The 16,530-nt window shown below is 31.9% G+C and overlaps 1 protein-coding gene and 3 non-coding genes across 4 annotated transcripts in view; all 4 read right to left on the bottom strand.

Moving 5' to 3' along the window:
* The window catches only part of LOC142230832 (uncharacterized), a 135,424-nt gene that overhangs the window by 18,573 nt on the left and 100,321 nt on the right, over positions 1 to 16,530 (bottom strand). The gene's annotated exons all lie outside the window — the stretch shown is intronic.
* On the bottom strand, positions 2,440 to 2,531 carry TRNAI-UAU (transfer RNA isoleucine (anticodon UAU)). Its single transcript is given in 2 exon segments — positions 2,440 to 2,475; positions 2,494 to 2,531. It is a non-coding gene; the product is annotated as a tRNA-Ile (tRNA).
* Positions 3,237 to 3,328, bottom strand: TRNAI-UAU (transfer RNA isoleucine (anticodon UAU)). The gene is given in 2 exon segments: positions 3,237 to 3,272; positions 3,291 to 3,328. It is a non-coding gene; the product is annotated as a tRNA-Ile (tRNA).
* On the bottom strand, positions 12,598 to 12,689 carry TRNAI-UAU (transfer RNA isoleucine (anticodon UAU)). The gene is given in 2 exon segments: positions 12,598 to 12,633; positions 12,652 to 12,689. It is a non-coding gene; the product is annotated as a tRNA-Ile (tRNA).

The raw sequence follows: 16,530 nt of genomic DNA, 5'->3' as shown, positions 1-16,530 counted from the left end.
GTTTGTAACACATCGAAATATCGATTTCCGACTATATAAAGTATATATATATTCTTGATCAGGGAGAAATTCGTCTGTATGTCTGTCTGTTGTAATCACGCTACAGTCTTCAATAATGAAGCAATCGTGCTGAAATTTTTCACAAACTCGTCTTTTGCCTGCAGGCAGGTCAAGTTCGAAGATGGGCTATATCGGTTTTGATATAGTCCCCATATAAACCGGCCTCGCGATTTGGGTTCTTGGGCTTATAGAAAACGTAGTTTTTATCCAATTTGCCTGAAATTTGAAATCTAGAGGTATTTTATGACCATAAAGATGTGTGCCAAAAATGGTGAATATCGGTCCATGTTTTGGTATAGCCCCCATATAGACCGATCTCCCGATTTTACTTCTTGGGCTTATAGAAACCGCAGTTGTTATTCAATTTACCTGAAATTGGAAATTGGATTGTAGGACCACAAATACGTGTGCCAAAAATTGTGAGTATCGGTCCATATTTTGGTCCATATTTTGGGCTTATAGAACCATAGTTTTTATCCAATTTGTCTGAAAATGGAAATCTAGAGGTATTGTAGGACTACAAAGAGGTGTGCCGAAAATGGTGAGTATCGGTCCATATTTTGGTATAGCCCCCATATAGACCGGTTTCCCGATTTTACTTCTTGGGCTTCTAGAATCCGAAGTTTTTATCCTATTTGCCTGAAATTGGAAATCTAGAGGTATTTTCGGGTCATAAAGAGGTGTGCCGACAACGGTGAGTATCGGTCCATATTTTAGTATAGCCCCCATAAGAACGATCTCCCGATTTAACTCCTTGGGTTTCTAGAAACCGTAGTTTTTATCTAATTTGCCTGAAATTGTAGATATTCTGGTATTTTAGGCTCACAAAAACGTGTATCGGATTAAGTTTTTATCGGTCCATTTGGTAATGCCTCCATATAGACCGACTTCACTTCTTGAGGGTAACTCAATGTAAAATTTCCAGATTTTACTTCTACATATTTAAGATTTCAAATCAAGACGTTATTTTATAATTTTCTTGCACACTTACAAGAGATGTTAATGATTCCTCTAAAACTCAAACAAAAATGGTTCTTATAAATCCAGAATCTGATATAGGTGAAATCTTTAAATTTATGTTCGGGAAGTGTCCTCAAGTTCTCAAGCCCTCCTGAAATGTCAAAGGAAACCCTAATATTTGGGTATTTAAGATTCGGCCCGGCCGAACTTAGTGCTGTATATACTTGTTTAATTTAAAATAGCTTCATATCACTTTTAACATGTGGTTTTTATCAACATTGTTTGGTGTGCCAATACGTATGTGTGTCACTGTACATATACAGTGAAACCTCTGAAAAATGCACACCGTCGGTCGCCTAAATTTTGTCCACGTTTGGGAGGTGTTCAGGTATGAGAGGTTAATTTTAATGTGTTAATATAGTAAACGTCCCCAGACAACTGTCCACATTTGGGAGGTCTCCGTTTTTCAGAGTGTCCAAGTTTGAGAGGTTTCACTGTATTTGAAGTTTTTTATCTTTAAAGGTGGGTATTAAGTTCGAGTTTAGCCGCTAATTTTCACTAAAGTGAAAACTAAATGAGTAAAAAACGTCATAAAATTATACATATCTGCGACAGATTTCATTATAACTTGATGGGGAATATCCCAAAGCAAATTTTCACAAAGTTTATATTCCTTAAAATGGATTATTAAAGAAAAGTAGTCGTGAAAAAATGACGATTTTAGCGGCTAAACTCGAACTTAATACCCACCTTAACCCAAAAAAATCTATATTTCACCTAATATTAAGATTATTTCTTTAAATCAAAACTGTTCTTCATTCTTCATTTTGGGGAAAATTTTACATTACTTAAAATGCGTACGACTTTGACGGAAGGGTAAAATTTTCAATGATTCGAATCCTAAATGCAATGAAAACATTTTTAAAGCAAAGATAATGAACTTTCTTTTAATTAATTTTTGTTTTAAGAAATTAATATTGTGTAAATTGCATGTCCTAATATTTAGGTTGTATATTATTTCATATTAGATAAATTCCAGTATTAACCAACAGCAACAAAAATAAAATCAGTTTTACAATTCCAGCGCTGGGGGATTTGAACTCGCATTATTATTTTCTTTTAGTAAGACAACAGTAAGTAACATAATGCGTCGTCATGTTATCTCAGATATTTTGACTCGCTATGTTAAGTGGTGCTTATGGTTGAATGCGTTGGTACGTAGTATTATGGCGCCGAACGACCAGGTTCAAATTCCGGATATGGGAGAAATTCCTCAAATTTAAATTTAATTATTCCGTTTTTAAATTGTTATTTAAGTAAAATCCCAAGTTAAACTTATAAATCTATTTTTAGAAAATACTTATAATATTCCAATTGCATTTCTTTTTTAACAACAAATCGCTTTACAAAAATTTCCACTGCTCCAGGTGAGGCTCGAACTCACAACCCCGGCATTGCTCACAAGTTACTGATTATAAGTACCGTGCGCTAACCAATTGCGCCACAGGAGCTGATGGTAAGATGGAACCTTCTTGGAAACCGCAGACGCAGAAAAAAGGTTTCATAGTATAAGGTTTTTTTCTATAGGGTAAAATAGATCACATGTCATTTTTTAAATGCCTTCTGCTTCATCTTTGCAATTAGTACATATGAAACTAAGGTTTAAAAAAATATGAATTTTCTTTCCTTTAAAGTTTTTTTCCACCCTTTAATATGAAATTGTATCATTATAAAAAATAATTATGAATTTATTATGACAGAGAAACAAACATTTCAATTGAAAATCTAAATCATGTACAAAATCTCTTGTAGGCACATAATGTCCTATAATTATTTAACTATTTTACATATATGTACAGTTTGTCAAGAAAGTGTTTTGACAATGGGATAAAAATTATGTTTTGTTCCAAAATTAAATATAATGAAATTTTAAAAAAATATTTTATTATGTATTTTGCAAAGTATACATACGTACACAGAATTAAAAATTTAATAAAATATTTAATATTTCAATTATTTCTAGAATTTGAAATATTTGGCAATGTCAAAAGACTTTCTTGACATACTGTATATGCTATAATGAAATAGTTAAATATGTGCTAACAGAAAATTTTGTACTTGCTTTTCCAATTGTATCAAATTATTTTCTATATGAACTTTTTTTTATATATTGCAAAAAAATAAATTTAAAAAATATATATTAATAAAAAAAACACTGCTCCAGGTGAGGCTCGAACTCACAACCCCGGCATTGCTCACAAGTTACTGATTATAAGTACCGTGCGCTAACCAATTGCGCCACTGGAGCGCTAACCGCATTTGTGCCAAATGCTATATATAAACACAGGCCACAACGTACACGCAATGTGAAGACACACACACAGCAAGAAACTCAAGCAAAAGCAAAGTTTGCAAATCAAACTAAAAAAAGATTGAGTAAAAGTATGATTTGCAAAAGCACACATGAGAGGGAGAAACTTTAATGAGAGTATAATGTAGTTGCCACTTTAATACAAAAAGTTCTTAGGAGAGGTGCAGAGTAACAGGGATGATATTCTTAACACATTCACCCGCACAAACATTTTCTTCATGAATGTTCAATGAGGCAAACAATAAATTCAATTGTTGTGTTCTTGTTTTATTGTATTTTTTTGATGTCGTTATTTTCAGTTAGCTTTAGAAACTGACAAGGAATTTTAAATGAATTCATTTGGACAAATCATTGACGATATATTCAGAATATTAATTATGTTGTAGCCTATGGTGTAAAAATTCCGTTCAAAGTACATTTTATTGGCATGATATATTTTACCGGTATAAATGTTTATAAAAAAAATATTGAGGCATTTTAGTATCTGCTTACACTGAAAAAACAGTGAACCCACCAGGAAGATAATTTTTGGTTAATTTTAGAAAATTTTGAATATATTTAGAAAATTTTAACTAAACAGTATTACAAACGCTGACATGTCGCCGATATCACAAAAGTAAATAAATATTTTTCGACAAATGCAAGAAAATTTATTAGACATACAGTAGAATTCATTTATAGCGACCTCGGTTATAACGACCATCCGTTTATAACGACGGATTTTCAAAGCAAGTTTGGTTCTTAATAGTTTGTACATGCGCAAGCATTCGCTTAGAACGACTCCGGTTTTAGCGACCATCTGCTTTTAACGACCAATTTGCACGTCTGCTTTGGAATGGACATTCGGTTATAACGACGATGTAAGTTCTGTGTACTTTTTATTTTATTTTTTCATTCCATTTTTTGTCGTCAGCCAACACTAAATAAAGAAACATATACTGCGGGGAATCACAGAATTTGTTTTCGACTATCCCAAATAGAGGTGCAAATGACAAAGAAGAAATATTGAAACAAGTTTGGGATGAGTTCGAGTTCAAACCAGGACTGAGATGATTTCGTAAATGTCGATGACAACGTCGTGACATCCTTCATTGAGAGAAATAGTGGAGAACACAAAAGAAAATGATGAAACTCACAGCGATAATGAACCAGATGACGAAGATCAGCCAATCAAAATTCCAACTAGGACAGAAACCTTGAGTGCGGTGCACACTTTAAAATAGTGTTTACGATTGGGGGTTCTGATTTATCAGAGAGTTTATATAGTTCCGTTGAAATTATTGAAAGTAAATTATTAAAAGAAATTCTTGTAAATAGAAAACAAACCACGATTCTAAACTATTTCCAATATTTCCAATTTTCAATAAATATGAATATACATGATACAAAAAAAACTTAAAAATATTGTGTACACTTATTTGGATACAACGACGTTCGGTTATAACGACGTATAATTTCGGTCCCTTGGCGGTCGCTATAACCGAATTCTACTGTAATTAATTTTTTTCAATTGTCAAAGAAAATTTTGTAGTTTGAAGGAAAAACTTGGAGTTAAAAAATGCAAGAATGTCTTTAGTGATATACGAAGTTCATGATGAACGCATTTTTGGTAAAATTTACAAATTTAAAGAAATAATGAACTATTTTGTGGGAAGCGTGAATTTAGTAAATCATTTTGCTTAATTTGAGGATAATTTTTTCCCGTTTTTTAGTTCAATTAACTAACGTACGCAAAAAATTATTAGAGTAAATGAAACTTTCTCCAAACATAATAATTCCATGAACTAAAATAAAGTTAAATTGGCTTTAGTGAAATAGAGAGTTCACTTTTTTTGAGTGTATTGAGGCATTTTAGTATGTGCTGCAAATGTAGCAGTTGGCGACGAAAAAATCAAAGAATTCGTTCCAAAAAGGTCATTGCAGGTACTAAGTTCGTTTTCTCACGAGTGGAATCTAAATTTGCAAGTAAAAAAATAAGAAGAATCTTTTTTTTTTCAAAACTTATCATAACATGGAGGAAATGGTTCAAATTATCAATTCAAATAGAGTGAAACCTCTCAGAAGTAGACACGCGCAGTCTAGGGATATATAAATCGAATAATCGATTATTCGAATTTTGGGTTAAAATCTAGAAAAATCGAAATCGATTATTAAACTAAAAATAATCGTTAAATCGATTTTAGATTTTCAAATATTTCTTAATTTTAACATGTATCTAAAATCGATTTTAATATTTTCTGTTTTCATATTCATTGGTTGAATTGAATTGAAAAATACTTAGATGTGGGGAAAAGCGCACATATTTGTTATTATTACTAAAATTCCAGTAACAATAGAAGTTCTGATTTGATTAACCCTTTTACTACCGAACTAAATTTTCTCGAATTTATACTGAGCTTTCATTATTTGGGGAAATGCGAAATAAAGAATTATTAAATCTACGTACGTGTTACAAATTTTATATTTAACATTTTAAATATAAATATTAAACAACATGTTTAACTACAATACTATTTTTTGGTGCTTCTTACCAAGTGGTGCTTATACAACTCGTAAAAAGATAAATAGATCTCATAAAATCGAATATTTTGTTTAATCATGATTTCAATGAAGTTATGATTATGAAAAATCGAATATTCGGTTTTTGATAGGTAAAAATAGTCGAAAATAGATTTTTGATTAAAAGTCAATAATCAAAAAATCGATTATTGGTTCCCTAGCACAGTCTCATAAATTTTGTCGACATTTGGGTGTTATGAGAGGCAAGGCCGTATTCAGGGGGGGGGGGATGAGGGGGATCAAACCCCCCCCGAAATGAATGAATATTTTTATATAAATAAATATATATTTTTAGCTGCATAGAAAAATCTTATCGAAGATGTTGAAGAAAAGCTGGAGGTTTTATTTTGAAAAACGCTTACCTATAAAACTTGCACAAATCATAGAATACTAGTTGAAAAGCCCGTCAAACGACAGTCGAAAAAAAAAACAAATTATTTTTGTTCTCGCACCACAAATTTCATTTTTGGAAAATGTATTTCTGCTTTTTATGTGTGTTTGTTGTTCTTTTTGTGAACATGACTCGCTTTGTTTGGCCAAAACAACAACAACGAATCAGCCAAACACACATGTGTAAATGAAATGGAGCAAAACCTGCGAAAAGAACCTGCCTAATTCAGCGATGGAAGCAATAAAGAGATTTTTCCAATCGTGCAAATTCTTTTAAAAATTTTGCCAGTTACTCAGGGATGGAAAATACAATTTTTAAGAAAGTACAAAAAAGGTATTTTTTGAGCGGAAAGGTACTTTTTACTAAATTTCAACAAAAATTTCACTGGAAGATTATTGTCAAGAGACTGAATTTTAAAGAAAATAAAATTTTGACAAAATTGTCTATAGAAATAAAATTTTGCAAAAATTTCCTATAGAATTAAAATTTTTACAAAATTTTCAATTGAAATAAAATGTTGACAAAATTTTCTATAAAAATAAAATTTTGCAAAAATTCTATATAGAAATAAAATGTTGACAACTATTTCTACCGAAATAAAAAATCGATAAGAATCGCATTCTTTTTTCGACTAAAACTTTCTTGAAGTTCAATAAAATCCTGTTTTTGACTATGTCTTTTACAAAATCGAGATTTTCTTCCCACATGAACATGTCTGTTTTGTCATATTTGTAAAAGACTATTAGCAAATAAGGTTGATAAAGACTTTCTCAAAATATTAAAATATTTTGTCAAAGCTATTGTACCATAAATCTGATATCGACTCAAAAATGTCTACACAAAAGATACTAAATCATTCGCGGGATCGATAAAAACTTAATCCGATACACGTTTTTGTGAGCCTAAAATACCAGAATATTTACAATTTCAAGCAAATCAGATAAAAACTACGGTTTCTAGAAACCCAAGGAGTTAAATCGGGAGATCGTTCTTATGGGGGCTATACAAAAATATGGACCGATACTCACCGTTTTCGGCACACCTCTTTATGACCCGAAAATACCTCTAGATTTCCAATTTCAGTCAAATAGGATAAAAACTTCGGATTCTAGAAGCCCAAGAAGTAAAATCGGGAGATCGGTCTATATGGGGGCTATACCAAAATATGGATCGATACTCACAATTTTTGGAACACGTATTTGTGGTCCTACAATACCTCTAGATTTCCAATTTCAGATAAATTGGATAAAAACTGCGGTTTCTATAAGCCCAAGAAGTAAAATCGGGAGATCGGTCTATATGGGGGCTATACCAAAACATGGACCGATAATCACCATTTTTGGCACACCTCTTTATGGTGATAAAATACCTCTTGGTTTCAAATTTCAGGCAAATTGGATCAAAACTACGATTTCTATAAGCCCAAGACCCGAAATCGGGAGGTCGGTTTATATGCACCGAAAGAATTCTCTTCGTTAATTTTACGAAGAATTCTTCATTAACTATTCTTCCTGAATTCTTCATTAAAATAACGAAATTTTCATTCATTTTCGTAAATTTTACGAAGAACATTTTACGAATATACGAAACTTCTACGAAACATTCTACATTAACTTTTCTTCGTAAAAAGTTCGTACTTTTAACGAAACTTTCTTCACATTTCATGAATTTTGTGAAGAAGTTTTTACGAATATTTTACGAAACATTCTGCGTTAAAATTTCTTCATAAAAAGTACGAAACATTTTCTTTGAAATAACGAAGAAGTTTCATTGAAGTTGTAAAATTTCCGTTCGCGGCATTAAATTGTCTTTTATAATGTGCTTGAGTGCATTCCTCTATTCTATTTTTTTATGCAAGTCTATGCTACTTCTCATTTGGGTGATAGCGCGCTATGAATAAAAGTGAAGCAACAAAACTAAAAATTATTTAAAAACTTAAGATGTAAAGTATTGATGTCATTTTTCACACTTGCAACTACAACCAAATGCACTTTCGACTATAAATTTTTTTCTAAAAGTTCGAACATTTTTCAGAAAAAAGTACGAAAGTTTTTCATAAAAAGTACGAACATTTTTCATAAAAACTACGAAAATTTTTCATAAAAAGTACGAAACATTTTCATAAAAAGAACGAAATTGTTTCATAAAAAGTACGAAGATTTTTCATAAAAAGTACGAAGATTCTTCATAAAAAGTACGAATCTTTTTCTTACAAACTACGAAAATTTTGGAAGAACTTTTCTTCGTAAAAAGTACGAAATATTTCGTACTTTTAATGAAAAGTTTCTTTGGTTGTAAAACAATGACAAATTTCGTACTTTTAACGAAATTTTTCGTTCTTTTTACGAAGAAAATTCTTTCGGTGTGGGGACTATATCAAAACCTGGACCGTATAGCCTATCTTCGAACTTGACCTGCCTGCAGACAAAAGACGAGTTTGTGCAAAATTTCAGTACGATTTCTTCATTATTGAAGACTGTACCGTGATTACAACAGACAGACAGACGGACATCGTTATATCGTCTTAGAATTTCTCCCTGATCAAGAATATATATACATTATATAGTCGGAAATCGATATTTCGATGTGTTACAAACGGAATGACAAACTTATTATACCCCCGTCAACATGAGATTATATGAATATTTTTTTTTTTTAAAGTTGAACCCCCCCCGAATTAAAATCCTGGCTACGGCCTTGATGAGAGGTTTCAATGAAATTATGATTATGAAAAATCGAATATTCGATTTTTGATTGGAAAAATTAGTCGAATTGGTAAAAATAATCGAAATAGTCAGTAATCGAAAAGTCGAAAAATCGATTATTGGTTTGCACTACACCGAAAGAATTTTCTTCGTAAAAAGAACGAAAAATTTCGTTAAAAGTACGAAATTTGTCATTGTTTTACAACCAAAGAAACTTTTCATTAAAAGTACGAAATATTTCGTACTTTTTACGAAGAAAAGTTCTTCCAAAATTTTCGTAGTTTGTAAGAAAAAGATTCGTACTTTTTATGAAGAATCTTCGTACTTTTTATGAAAAATCTTCGTACTTTTTATGAAACAATTTCGTTCTTTTTATGAAAATGTTTCGTACTTTTTATGAAAAATTTTCGTAGTTTTTATGAAAAATGTTCGTACTTTTTATGAAAAACTTTCGTACTTTTTTCTGAAAAATGTTCGAACTTTTAGAAAAAAATTTATAGTCGAAAGTGCATTTGGTTGTAGTTGCAAGTGTGAAAAATGACATCAATACTTTACATCTTAAGTTTTTAAATAATTTTTAGTTTTGTTGCTTCACTTTTATTCATAGCGCGCTATCACCCAAATGAGAAGTAGCATAGACTTGCATAAAAAAATAGAATAGAGGAATGCACTCAAGCACATTATAAAAGACAATTTAATGCCGCGAACGGAAATTTTACAACTTCAATGAAACTTCTTCGTTATTTCAAAGAAAATGTTTCGTACTTTTTATGAAGAAATTTTAGCGCAGAATGTTTCGTAAAATATTCGTAAAAACTTCTTCACAAAATTCATGAAATGTGAAGAAAGTTTCGTTAAAAGTACGAACTTTTTACGAAGAAAAGTTAATGTAGAATGTTTCGTAGAAGTTTCGTATATTCGTAAAATGTTCTTCGTAAAATTTACGAAAATGAATGAAAATTTCGTTATTTTAATGAAGAATTCAGGAAGAATAGTTAATGAAGAATTCTTCGTAAAATTAACGAAGAGAATTCTTTCGGTGTATAGATTCCTAGCACAGTCTTCTAAATTTTGTAGACATTTGGGAGTTATGAGAGATTTATTTTAATATGTTAATTAGCAAAGGTCCACTTTTGAGTGGGGGTTTCAGAATGTCCAATTCTGGGAGGTTTCACTGTAATTCTTGTTAAAATTACATAGTAAAGAAAGGTAAGCGAGATAAACTAATAGCATTCATAAACTAGCTTACATATCCTCTAATAAGTCCTTGGTAAGTATAATGTAAGATGTACCCTTTTTTAACCTTTTGATAAAATTGTAAAATGATATCTGTGGACAATGCCAATGCATTTTTCATTGTTTTATTTTATTTCATATATCATTATATGTCAATACTATGGCTGTCATTCCGAATCGATTTTTATAAATCCCGGGATTCGAGGTTTCGAAATATAGAATCCCGGGGTCCCGAAATTTTCAGGATTCTCTATATATTTTATGTAATAACAGTTTCCAGCGCCAAAAAATTTATTTTTATTCAATAATAAGAATAAATTCAAAAGCAGTTTGTAATTGCTATCACACTTAACGAGCACTTTTTGCATTTTACCCGCAAAATTTCCATTTTAAGTTCTTTTCTAAAAAAACAGGCAAAAGTGCGAAAATGCTTCGAATTCTGTTGTGATAATAGTAGTAGTAATAGTAGTAGTACTAAAGGATATATTTCTACAATGATATTTGTGCCATTTTCTATAGCCAATATGAATTGCAGAATATTCTTCAGAATATTTTTTTAGAAATAATGTTTAAAAGCTGGCCAACATATTTTTAGTATTTTGATTGCAAGTAATTGAAACTCCGGGATTTTTGTCAAATTTTGTGAAAGATTCGCGACCAAAGAATGAAGTCGCCGAGTCACGCTGCTGATTTCAGTCTCCGCCGACCATTTTTATGCCAGTCGACACCGCCTCCGAATATGTCGACTTATATCGACTCCAAGGCATATTAATTAAAGGTAAAGTCACGAGCAAACGTGTGTACACCCCATGATATTTAGAAAGTCAAACTAAAATGGCAGCTCACTTAAGTTGACATTTTGTGTATGTGTAGTGTTGTTGTATTGTAATATTTATGTACACAAAGAATGTAAACAAACCTAGTAAACGTAAACAAAGACTTTGACAAGATGAATGTCGATATTAGTCACCTGATTGCATGACTTTACCTCTTTAATATGCCTTGTATCGACTCAAATTTAGCCGCAAATTAATCAAAAATATCGATTTACATCAGAAAAATGTATTAATAATTGTCGTATTTTTGCCAAAATTTTGAACCTTCCCTCCACAATCAATCAATTTCAAACTGCTAAAACAGTTTTGCAAAATTTAGCTCAAAAAATTTTAACGAAAGGTAAATTTGATTATAAGATTGGTTGTACAACTAATCTCATTACCATTCGAATAACTTCAAATTTATTTTATAATGAATAATTCTGTGGTCACAACCCTTAACAGCCTAACTCGAGTTAGGACACAATTGAGTTATTAGCACCATCGTATTCAGCGTATCTAAATTTATTTGCTCTAAATTGTTCATGTTTGTATCTCTTCTAGGAATCTGTAGCAAACACCTTCTCCTGATTTTCAGTGAAGATTCAAAACTTTAAACTCCTGTACTGAAAATATTGAAAAACAGACTTAGGCTATTATGGGTTGTGACCACAGAATTGTCCGCTGGCGAATGGACAAATTTATATCGGCTTAGCCGTCAAGCAGCCGCCACCGGAGGCAAAAATTTTGTGTCAGCCGCCGCCGACAAAAATGGGTCGGCTTCATTCTCTGTTCGCGACACTTCCTGCTGACGAAATTCCGTGACAATCCAGGCGAATCCCAGCCATCTGGCAAGCCTAGATTTATCCCGAATGACAGCCCTAGTCAATACATATAAAATGTTTGATCGCTTTTTTTAAAAAAGAACTGTTTTGTTAAATTTTTTTCAAATGCTAAACTAAATAAGATAAATGCAGAAATAGACCTGCAGAATTCATTCATACGAATCTTATGTAAATGTATCACTAGTACTTTATTGAAAAATGCGTTACAAATCAGCTCGAGAAATTAAATAGATGAACTCCATTAGATTAGTGAATGTGTTTGTACTAACAATAAACTTAATCCAACTCGTTTTCAAAGAATACAGATATGATTTCTGATATGTAACAACATCCTATTTGACCAAACATCCAAAACGTCTTAAATTATCTCATATGATAACTACGATTTTTAAAACTATGGCTTTATTTGGGTCTCATTCATTTCATGTCATTCTCTACTGAAAGCTATAAATGTAATCTGCCTTATTATTGGAAACGTTGCTGATATGAAAATTTGCACTTTGCCCTACTGTCATGACATTTCCAAATGCTGTACTGTACTGTTGTTGCTTTGCTTTCTTTCTTTCAATCGTCACCACCCCATATATTAAACCAACCAATACCACCATGTAATGAAATTTAACATCAGTTTATTTAATTGAAATAAAAAAACTACTGCTCCAGGTGAGGCTCGAACTCACAACCCCGGCATTGCTCACAAGTTACTGATTATAAGTACCGTGCGCTAACCAATTGCGCCACTGGAGCGCTTGGCGGGGCAGCGCCAAATGTTGTTCAATAACTCAAGCAGTATACGGGTGTACATGCACACATACATCGAGAATGAAAGTTTATCACCAAAAGACAAGCCACACAGGGAAGACTTTGCAAAACAAAACACTCAAAATCAACTGAGAGTGGGAAAGAATAGAATCCGACAAAGGAATTATTCTCTCTGGAAATGTCTCTTTTGTAGTTGCCACATGTGAAGAATATGCATTTGGTTTGCTTATTAAAATAGTGATTTAGAAACACCCTGTTGCCGAGAGATGAAAAAGTACTGTATGCATTTTATTTGTTATGTCAGCTAATGAAATTGGTTTATACAGTTAAAAGTGAATTATAGCAAAAACAATAGAATAATTGAAATAAATAAAGTTATGCTTGCGAATACTCATTTTCAACTGGAAATTTCTCTTTTGTAGTTGTCAAATGTGAAGAATATGCGTTTGGTTAGCTTACTAAAATATTGATTTAGAAACGCCCTGTTGCCGAGAGATGAAAATGTACTGTATGCATTTTATTTGTTATGCCAGCTAATGAAATTGGTTTATACAGTTAAAAGTGAATTATAGCAAAAACAATAGAATAATTCAAATAGATAATGTTATGCTTGCGAATACCCATTTTCAACTGTAATTAATAATCTGTTGTGCATATTAAATAGCTTGCAATAGTTTTCTATCAGTAAATTATTGGATCCCATTCAAAAGTGTAAACCACATATACATACCGAACGTATAGAGGATAAAATAACCAAGCCCATTTCTTATATTTTTTTAGGTGAAAGAATTACATAGGGATGCCATTAAATTAAAGAACTTATTTGGAATTTTTAATTGAAATTTAATTATTATAAGGTCCAAAAGTTTTGAGATAGTTTTATCAAATACACTTAAAAAAGGGGGTTAGAAGCACGGTTGCCACAGTTGGTAGAATTCTACAAATATGGTAGATTTTTTACTATTTGGTAAATTGGTAGAATTCTTGATATTTTGGTAGATTTTGCAAAATATTCCTCTTCACAAATTTTCTATAGAAATAGCAGGAATACAGGAATAAATATATATAATACTAATTATTAATTAAAACTAAGATTGCAGCAAGCTTGCATAAATAAGTGTTTTGGAACGTCATTGACAATTTGCTCGCAAATGCAAGTGTTTTGCAAAAGTTGTTTACAATTTGCTTGTAAATCCAATTGTTTTATAAAATTAAGCAAAACTTGTCATTCTTGGCATTGAAAATTGTGACAAAAAGTTGTGTGAATAAATTGTATCAAATTATTGTTAAAAAATTGTGTTTGATACTCGTTAATTATTAAAAGGTAAGTTTATATTAATTTAATGTCTGCAGCAAAAAGAAAGAAAAGTGATGTGCGCAGCAGCATTTGTGGAACGGTGCGTCTTCAAGTTCTGCAAGTATCCAGATTGAATTTTTGGAACAGGAGGATGTGCCTGGAGCACAAAATGATTTAGATTCCTTCTTGCCAAACGAAGATTATATTTCTGATGGAAGTGAGAACTCTTCAGATGACGCTGTTGTTGATTTCAATAAACTTTTAGCTGCATGGTTTGTAGAGAGCAATGTCTCCAATGTGCACGCTAATAAATTATTGGACTTATTAAGCGAAAAAAATTGATGGACTACCAAAAGATATAAGAACGCTAAAACGTACGCCGACTGATGCTCCAACTGTCTCGTTAGCAGGTGGAGAATATGTCCATTATGGCTTGAAGGACAGCGCTGCATGTCAAAAGGCTGTTGAAAATGTTGAAAAAAATAAGCTTATATTGCTGCGATTAACGGAAGAAGTTCACCAATGTGGTATCACAATGGACTGAATAGTCTAAGTGAGTCTGATACATCGTGCTGCCACCTAACCTAACCTAATCTAACAGAAAATGTTGAGGGGATGCATAAAGAAATTAATGAACTAAAAAAAGCTGTACCGCATAATAACTCCACAATTATACCAAGTAAACCTTTTGCTAATATTCAAGACTTCCTTAATTTTGAAAAAACCTTATTGGAGAATATAGATAAATTTTCATTGCTGGTAAGTAAAGGGTGATTTGTTAAGAGCTTGATAACTTTTTTTTTTAAAAAAACGCATAAAATTTGCAAAATCTCATCGGTTCTTTATTTGAAACGTTAGATTGGTCCATGACATTTACTTTTTGAAGATAATTTCATTTAAATGTTGACCGCGGCTGCGTCTTAGGTGGTCCATTCGGAAAGTCCAATTTTGGGCAACTTTTTCGAGCATTTCGGCCGGAATAGCCCGAATTTCTTCGGAAATGTTGTCTTCCAAAGCTGGAATAGTTGCTGGCTTATTTCTGTAGACTTTAGACTTGACGTAGCCCCACAAAAAATAGTCTAAAGGCGTCAAATCGCATGATCTTGGTGGCCAACTTACCGGTCCATTTCTTGAGATGAATTGTTCTCCGAAGTTTTCCCTCAAAATGGCCATAGAATCGCGAGCTGTGTGGCATGTAGCGCCATCTTGTTGAAACCACATGTCAACCAAGTTCAGTTCTTCCATTTTTGGCAACAAAAAGTTTGTTAGCATCGAACGATAGCGATCGCCATTCACCGTAACGTTGCGTCCAACAGCATCTTTGAAAAAATACGGTCCAATGATTCCACCAGCGTACAACCCACACCAAACAGTGAATTTTTCGGGATGCATGGGCAGTTCTTGAACGGCTTCTGGTTGCTCTTCACTCCAAATGCGGCAATTTTGCTTATTTACGTAGCCATTCAACCAGAAATGAGCCTCATCGCTGAACAAAATTTGTCGATAAAAAAGCGGATTTTCTGCCAACTTTTCTAGGGCCCATTCACTGAAAATTCGACGTTGTGGCAGATCGTTCGTCTATTCATGATGAAATGTCAAAGCATACTGAGCATCTTTCTCTTTGACACCATGTCTGAAATCCCACGTGATCTGTCAAATACTAATGCATGAAATCCTAACCTCAAAAGAATCACCCTTTATTTAAATTTGAAATGTTCGGTGACTGTCTATTGATGTCTATTTTATTTTTATTTTTGGAAAGCAGATCTAAAAATATTGTCTACAACCAATACACTGAAAAAACAGCGAACCCTTTTCCATTGCAAAATGAACTAAACTGTAGTAATATTGACCATGATTTAGCCCTTAAGATTTTTTTCAACTTGTCTAGTTTATAATTCTCTTAAATTTTAGTTAATCTATAACATTGTATTTTAGTTCATTTTTACAACAACATAAGATTTATATACCCCTACCAAGTTAAAAAGTCAGTATTATTTTGGTTTACCTGCTTATTTTTTGGGAAACCCGATAATAAAAAGTGGTTAACAGTCTCCTTAAAATGTCGACGACTAAACTATTTTTAAATCAATCATTCCACAGTACAGAGAAATTAAATAATTAAAGGAACAACAACCCGTTTTACTATTATGACAATTTTCATACATTAAAATTCAACTTTCTTTAAGCAAAAGTACTTTATTATAAAAACTTATGATGAGAGTTCTTAATACAATGTTTTTGTGAATAAAAATTATGACCACGTGGAACAAGAAAGTAGTTTATTTTAACTCGCTATTTGGACATTTTGACTTTTCCTTAGTTTTTTATTCATCGTTAGTATATTCACATATCTTGCTGAAAAAATGGAAGGAATAATGAAAATTGTTAAAAATTAACATGTAATAAAATATAATTTTTAATCTCTTTAAATTAGCTTGTAACTTACCATATTTGGGGGCATTTTATTAAAGGAAGGAATTCAACTTTTCTTAGATAAACGTACCTCATAAAGTTTGTACCTGAAAT

The sequence above is a fragment of the Haematobia irritans genome, chromosome 3 (genome assembly GCF_050003625.1).
Source record: "Haematobia irritans isolate KBUSLIRL chromosome 3, ASM5000362v1, whole genome shotgun sequence".
NCBI lineage: Eukaryota > Metazoa > Arthropoda > Insecta > Diptera > Muscidae > Haematobia > Haematobia irritans.
Note: the sequence above shows the minus strand (reverse complement) of the source record. Positions and strands in the feature narration are given on the sequence as shown.